At 34.8% G+C, this 8,707-nt stretch overlaps 1 long non-coding RNA gene across 4 annotated transcripts in view; it reads left to right on the plus strand.

Annotated features, from left to right (window-relative positions):
- The first annotated feature begins 1,062 nt into the window (after positions 1-1,062).
- The window catches only part of LOC144965529 (uncharacterized), a 16,472-nt gene continuing 8,827 nt past the window's right edge, over positions 1,063-8,707 (plus strand). The window contains exon 1 of one of the 4 annotated variants that reach the window (XR_013644043.1): positions 1,063-1,188. This is a non-coding gene — a long non-coding RNA (uncharacterized LOC144965529). Of the gene's footprint in view, positions 1,189-3,910; positions 4,020-4,202; positions 4,504-5,276; positions 5,574-8,707 lie in introns of those variants that run through there. The other 3 variants (XR_013644044.1, XR_013644042.1, XR_013644045.1) reach the window with 3 other exon arrangements.

An 8,707-nucleotide genomic window follows, 5' to 3' on the forward strand; every position in this document is an offset into this window, starting at 1 on the left:
CAGTACTACTACAAACACCACCACCACATCATCATCACGACCACTACTACTACAACCACCACCACCACCATATCATTACCATTACCACTACTACTACAACCACCACCACATCATCATCACTACCACTACTACTACAACTACAATCATCACCACCACCACATCATCATCACTATTACTACTACAACTACAACCACCACCAACACCACATCACCTCACTAACACTCAGTACTACAATCACTACCATTAGGTTTTGGAGCTTTACTTCATTTGAAATAAGGAAACTTCGGAATTGTATTTGGCACTGTGTTTATATATCATAAGATAATTCTAATCAGTTATCTATTTAGAACTAGATACTATACAATATGTATGCCAAATACCACCCCAATTCCCCTTTCTTGTGTGCGGGAATTCCTCTTTCGGCATTGAAATTGAGTGTGAGAGAGTCATCACTACACACATAAACAACAGAAACAATTTAAAAACAAGACTATGACACGCAACCACTCACACACGAGGCTATACTATTTATCATTTTCTCTATATAGAATAGGACAAGACAAACAATAGCTTGACTCTCGCTACACTTCGCATTGATGTTTGTCGTCTCACGAGTTCAACTCTCGGTCGACCTGTCAATATTCCTTTTTGCCTCGGACGTAATCATTAATAGAATGTTGTGTGGTTTTGACCGTGAAGAAAACCTTAAGAAGTCACATTTATATCATTTTAGAGAGATCGTTTTGAATAATTTTGAGTTAAACGAGCGAGCAGCAACTTGTTTTCATGAACGGCCGATCAGCGCTTGTTTACTATAGTAACGCGATTCCCAGCCAACAGCAAAATGGCGGATATTTTTCTCATCGAGGCCGCTGGTTGGTTAGCCAATGAGAGCACCGTACGGTTTCCATTGGGTAAATTCCTTGTTTACAATTAATTTGACAATGATTGGATAAATGATAAAGATTTATATAGTACGAGTACAACTTTTTAACAGCTGTAGACTGTAAACTCCTACTGAAGAAAAAAAATTAGACGATAAAAGAAACCACAAGGCACCAAGTGATCAAAGATATGAAACTATTCGAAACTTATGGCACATATCAATGTAATATTATAATTTGATGGCTGATGATCATATAGTAGCTTTGTCTATAATATTTTTGAGGACTTTCCTTTAAATATATGGTAATATTATTCGTTTGCGTTGTGTTGTAGATGTTAAATACAGTCGAGATACCTAGGCCTAGTGCACTTGCAAAGATTTTTCAAAATAGTGATATGGGTATTAATTTAGCGTAGAAAAATAAAGGGGAGTAAAACATTTACTGGAGTGAAAAAATTATCGCTCTATCTCAACTGGTTAAAAAGTTATGACTTTATGTGGTGGAAAATCTCTATATAGCTTAATAAAAATATGTGACCAAAACATAGCAACCCAATGGATAATCAAGTATAATTGAGAAACTGCTTCAGATACATCTATGAAATTTTTACATGCGGTAATTCAACATCTCTGTAATACATTGAGAGAGAAAAGTATAGTTTAGAGCTGAAACAGCTGAAATCAAGGAAAAATAGATCACGACATGCAAATGAATGACCTATTGTAATTTTGGAAAAGTGAACAATAAAATATTTATTCACATGAAGATAGACCAAATATACCACTGAATCGGCGTCATTTAGTTGTTCACTTTGAACTTTTCAAAATGAAAATAGACCTCATAAAAGCAAAGATATGGACTGATAAATGTTTGAGGTGGTGTATTAGTGTTTAAAAATATCGAAAATAGGTGATTTTTAAAACTTCCGCTCCCCCGTTCCCCAAAATTGAACAGTCGCCCGTCAAAGAATGAAAAACGTCAAAATCAACGCTGTGATTATCCCCAGACACCTGTCTGGGGCAGGGTTGCCAGTTTGGCATTTTAAATGCCAGATTCCAAAAATCTGGCATTTTTGAAAACCGTTTGGCATTAGAAAAATCATTTGGCATTTGGCATTTTCATTTGGCATTTTCTTTTCTTGTATATTATACTTCAAATGACACCTTTTCTTAATTATTTCTAAACGCGTAAAAACAAACATCTTCACATTTCTTTTTCATTCTTAAAATCCAACCGTGGTGTAGTGGTTTAGCACTCCACTTAGTAGTCAGTAGGTAAATAATTACCCCAACAGGAAATTTAGTATAATTTAAAAAAAAAAAAAAAAAAAAAAAAAAAAAGAAAAAGAAAAGAAAACACGCAAGCCACCAGGATATGATAGTAAATTGTCTATCAAAAGTGAGTAGTTTTCTTAGTGGGGGTGGGAGTCAACAGACTTTGGCATCTTTTTGAGTGTTTTGGCATTTTTTGAGTCTTCCCCTGGCATTTTGTTGAAAAATAATCTGGCAACCCTGGTCTGGGGATAATAAAAATTCGTTATCCCCAGACACCTATCCCCAGACAGGTGTCTGGGGATAACGAATGTTTATTATCCCCAGACGCATATTTGAAACTACGCCCTTTTAAACAATTATCCCCATGCCAGAATATGGAATGTTTCCAAATGCACATAGAAATAAGGAAAGTTAATAAAATATCTATAAAAACATAAAATTAACCAACATTAAAATCAGTTGTTACTACATATACACAATATGCGTCGACTTCGAAGTGGCTGTCATGGCCGAATGGTTTAGTCGTCTGCCCTGGAAGTTTGACCAGAATCGACATTGTGGGTTCGCATCCTGGTAACGTCGCTTTTAAAAAAAAAAAAAAATTCCGTCTTCTTTTTACAGAACGTTGAAAGGGATAAATGTCCGATCCATCCTCCCCCCACCTCTTTTTTTTTATTTTTTATTAAACTCACTCACTCTCTCTCTCTCTCTCTCTCTCTCTCTCTCTCTCTCTCTCTCTCTCTCTCTCTCTCTCTCTCTCTCTCTCTCTCTTGTTTTTTTTCTAGTTTCTAGCAAATATATTCGTCCCCACTCCGATCTCAAATAGTGTCTAAAAAGAATAAATAATTAAAAAGCAAACAAACAGAAATATTCAGAGAGCGACCAAACGGTCAGATAGAGGAGAAAAAAAATAAATAATTGTTTTAAAAATAAAAACAATTTAAGAAATTCATGCTCAGAAACGGAACATTTACATAAAGGTTAAGCAAACAAAAAAACTCTAAGGTTTAGGTCAAAATATAAAAAAAAAAGAAAAAGAGAGATTTCCCTCGGAGCAGGGAATAGTGTTAACAATAAAAATAATAATAATAATAATAATAATAATAATAATAATAATAATAATAATAATAATAATAATAATAATAATAACAATAATAATAATAATAATAATAATAATAATAATAATAATAACAATTATAATAATAATAATAAATAATAATAATAATAATACTAATAATAATAATAATAATAATAATAATAATAATAATAATAGTAATAGTATGATAATAAGAGTATAAATAATAAAAATAGTATTATTATTGATAATAATATAATGATTATGATGGTAATAGTAATAATAATAACAATTATTACAATTATTATTATTATTATTATTATTATTATTATTATTATTATTATTATTATTATTATTATTTCACCCATCTGGGGATAACGAATTTTCATTATCCCCAGACAGGCGTCTGGGAATAATGACAGCCCAAAATCAAAATCGATCAGAAAAAAAGAAAGAGAAGCGTAACTTATGAAATGAATGCATGGACATGAAAACGCCAATTAATTGAATAATGTAAAACAAAAATAACTTACATTAATTGCATATATTGTAAGAAAAACAGTTGTAAAGTTTTGATGTGGATTGACGAAGTTATCTCTCAAGTAAAAAAAAAAGCGCAGCAGACGACAGGAAGTGAATCAATATTATGAGAAAATCTTCTGCAAACAATCGAGGACAAGTTCTATTTTTTGGGGGATCTATAACTTTTGAGTGCAACCATATTTTGCTCTGAAATTTTTAGAGAAGCTACTTAAATATATATCTCAGAAGGACGTTTTTTTAGTAAGAAGGACCATCTCTGGTTTAAAAGTTATAAACGTTTAAACACACAATCTCTTTACACAAAGATTTCTCAAAATCACGATATAGGAAGATAATAATATTAGCATGGCTGTATGTAGAATTTTATGCCCTTTCCAATGATATGGATGGCGTCGCGCGCAAACCGTCTATATCCAGAAGAGGTAGTTTTTCAGGAGAGCGATAAAACCGTTAATTGGTAAATGAAATATCAATTTCAGATTTCAATAGGCTAATTCAAGCCAATTATGACTTAATACAATCACTGATACCATAATTTTGGTTCTTTTATTGTGCATTCATTATTTATCGGACTTGTACGTTTTGCATGTCGACAAAGTGTCACTGACAGACGGTTTGATGTGTTGTTGACTTACACGGTTTGTGAACGAGAGTTGTGGTCCTTCGCACGGGACTTGGATGGATTGTGCGTGGGTTATTGCATCTTGCAATATGTATGGACATTGTAAGACTGGTTATTCCAACTTGCAATACTTTCATTTTTCGATTTATATCTTTAAAAAGCTAAGTGACCAGTGGGGAATCAATCAATTTTTTAGAATTGTGGAACCGAGCTCGGTGGTCAGTGAGTCTCGTCTTAAATGAAGTTCAAGCTTCCACAGACGTGCTGAATGAACAGATGGGTTACCATTCGTGTTTGTCTTTGCCGGGTGTTGTGTCCTCAATTAAGGCACGTTACACATATTACTCCATTCGACATAGGTGTAAATGAGTACCTGGCCATAAGGACAGCTCCGTCTTTGTCCGAATAATTGTAAGACGCCTAACTAACGTTGTGTCATTTCCATTGTGTTCTGTGTCTGTTTTCAACCGGGAGGAGTAAATCGTGAAGCGCTAAGGGTATTCGTGGATAATCGCTATATAAGTGGAGTGTTTTATTAACACTTTACGTATCCGATCTGTACAAACCCTACATCAAAAGTCAGTCGACACAGTAGATTATAAAAGTACGGTCTATCACTCACAGGAAGCTTAAAGAATAGAAGAAAGTGCTTGAGGAAATTATTCTATTGGACGATGGAAAGTAAATGACAGACGTTTTACAATGATCTTGTCGTTAGAAGCTGCGAACCCCCCCCCCCCCCCCCCCCCCCCTCCCTCTTTTGAACACCCAAAAGAAAGGGATCAAGCGGGAGATCCCAGTTGAAGTATTTAGCATGGGAACATGTAGTGTCCGTCCTTGAAAAACTTGATATAAAAATGCAAAATATCTTTAAATTCATTTCAGATTGATTTATTAAAGTGAATTGTGTAACAGATAATAACTCACAATTGAAATATTCATTAAAAAACTATTTATTACTGTAAGGGAGTTGATCCCCACGCCCTAATTTGAGATTTACCCAATCCTCTGGAAAATGAAATTAAAAATGAATTGACCCAAAAGGACACTATTTTAAGGCACAAATGTCTGTGACTTTTTCCCCAGCTCCAGGGTTAATACTTTTACTCTCTTCTGTGCCAAATGTTTCAAAGTATTTGAAGAATTGGAATTTCAAGTACTTAAATTGATAGGTACGTGGCTTCCTTCTTGCTGGCCTTATCAATTGCACGTAATCAAGAGGTGAATAGACGTGAGCATTCTTCAGTTGTCTTTCAACTGTCGCATGTACGCTATCCACCTCATCTGCATGAAACCCCGCTCCAAGATTTTTTACACCAAAATCTTTTCATATTTGATGCAAAACAATCTCAGAGCTGTGGCTAACACACGGTTACAGTTTTGATAAGTGGGGTCATCAGAGATCACGGTCATTGTATAGAAATGATCTTTTTTATTCGTGAAACTCATATAATAATGTCGCAAACTCATTAGCAGTGAATGCCCCCACTGTCTCGTTCCAGAGACAGGAAAGACAGTCACCGGTCACTAAATTATAAATTGAGTACTAATTATGCACCTGCAGTTTAGTTTAGTATACAGTGCAGAAGCTTTCAGTGCAGGAACAAGTAGCACAAGCTGTACACATTCCTCTCATCCCAACTCATCAACTGCCACACCTCATTAAATATCTTGCTTCGGTCTTCGTCATTTATCTTCTTGCATTGTTGATACTGTGCTTTACACGAGCATCGACCCCCCCATTGAGACTGCCTATTTTCATGATTGAACAGATTTATTTGACTCATTGTCTAATCTTCTGCCAACATAAGCCTTGCCTTGCTCCGTTAAGCGTTTGTTCAAATATTTCATCGAGATTTTCCTACTTTTGGTTCCCTCACACTTCATCCCCTTCCACCCTACTCTGTCCACCTCATCGTATTCCTCACTGTCCACCTCTTCACTTTCCACTCTACCACGGTCACTGCCACCTCTACACTTTCCACCCTACCGTGGTCACTGTCTACATCTTAACCTTCCACCCTACCATGGTCACTTTCCACCTCTTAACCTTCCAACCTAATATGGTCATTGTCCACCTCATTATACCTCCAGCTGCCCTACCACTGTTACTGTCCACCTCATCTTACACCATACCGCTGTACACCTCATCATCTTTTCCCCTGTCTCTCTCCACCTCATCATTTCTGATCCTCTCACTGTCCATCAGTCACCTTCTTTACCGCTTTTACTCTCCATCTCACCACTACTAATATTACTAAAGTTAAACATTTCTTCATCAATACTAAACTAAATATCCATGTCAGATTGTACATCAATCAATTCCGAGACAGATAGATTCAGAATGTCCTAAAAAGGCTCACGGGTTTCTCTGTGCAATTGCACATCAGGTGATTCAAGAAGCTTTCGTCTTTTGGCTTGCTTCTGAGTCTCTAAACCGAGTTGAAGCATTCGTTTACCACGGCTGTAAGGCAGCATGACGTTAAGCAGTTGACATAAGTAAAACAAAACAAGTGAGCTAATTATCTTCAATAATGACAGAGAACAAAAGCTATTAGAGCAATATCAGTCCATGTATTTTAATAACTTTTAGAGAATTTTAAGAATAATTATTTTTGGTGTATTTCATTATGCCAACAGTGTAACATTACATTTGAAGTATACCTCTCAATATCAATATCCAGAAATGAAAGTACGATGTTATGATAAATGATAAATTATTAAAAAGATCAAATAAATACATGAGCCAGTCTATGATTTAAACAATGATGCTAATGGCTTAGATTTTTTTTTTAACTCATCAAGTTAAGGAAAAGGCATTGTTGTAACTGAGACCAATCACCTGACGTTGAAACAATCAAAAAGGAATCACAACAGAGATATACGTTTTGAGACCGGCAATTTAAAGACCCAATGGACTTTTGTACGGTTTGATCACATGTCAAATTCGCCAATTTAGAGTTCTGTGTTTTCTTAGATATTAATAGACATGATATATCATTGGTTGTAGAATGAATTAAGCCAATAAAACGATTTAACGCCGATCGCGGACATAGACGGTTTGCGCGCGACGCCATCGATATATAATACTTGCCATTTCATTTCACTGAGAAAGAAAAATGAATATTTTTAAAACACTCCTAAAAATTTTCCCCTCAAAAACGGAAACAGAAATCCTCGCCTCTTTTCAACTCTCGAGGGCTACTTCTTGCAAGTGCCTAGATATATAGAATTCTAAGTCTAATTTCTTACACTACAGATAATAGACGTCTTCGCTTACAGTTAAAGCTTTATTCGTTGTAGTAAATTCATTCCGAATCCAAATAAAATAAAATGGATGGATTTCAATTTCAGGGTCCGTAATATCGAACCAAATTGGTTACCCCAAATTATCTGTACATGCCCATACACAATTCCATTATCCATACGCTTCACTACAGTGTGTCACATAACTATACTATAACGCCGCCACATAAAGCCTTTTCGTGTGTTTACATAGCGCTCTTTTTCACGGTGTATTGAATTTTTTTTTTAGATAATAAAAAAATCTTGCACTAGACTAGACATAAAAATCGACATTCATACCAATCTGAACTGAATTCATCTGAATGAGTATAATCCACATTAATTAGACTGTTAACGGTTTTTTCAAAAGTAAATTGAATTTGAAGGCATTGAATTCAATAGCTTTTAACAGCCACATAAGCCAAATATTTTAAACTTTGTCAGCTGTGTAGTGTAATATGAGTCAATATTGGAGGTCAAAATAATTGAGTTATGCCCCTTTGTATTTTAAGAACTGAGATTCTTTGCAGGTGATTTTTACAATGAAGCACCTCAAAATACAAGGAAAGCTTTCATGTGCTTATAGAAATAGTGAAATAACGATAAGTATTCAATTGTAAGCTTCAATTTATTAGACAAAGACAGATACTGTCTTACAATTCAATACTTACCGTTTTTTTCTTCTTCGAGCTTCAATCAGCACCATTTTAATTATAGAAATAGTGTATCTGCACAATATATCAAACTTTGAAAAAAAATCCCAGCCGACAATTTGATGCATACGGGAATTGTAGAATGAACAAATCTAATTAATGACTGTTTTGTTAGACTCCGATCTCACCATTTTCTGATCCATTGTTTGGAATCCACAAACAGAGTTTTACAAACTGAAATCATAGATTCCAGTATTCCACCTTAGATTGCCTTCAGCATTAACCAACATTTGGTATTTACAGAAGTGACAATTTTTCTCCTGATAATTCATTTTCAAGAGTTTGATTTTATTTTTTTAATTGGCGAG

Source organism: Berghia stephanieae, chromosome 2, assembly GCF_034508935.2.
Source record: "Berghia stephanieae isolate SIO BIC M18660-M18661 chromosome 2, UCSD_Bste_1.3, whole genome shotgun sequence".
Taxonomy (NCBI): Eukaryota; Metazoa; Mollusca; class Gastropoda; order Nudibranchia; family Aeolidiidae; genus Berghia; species Berghia stephanieae.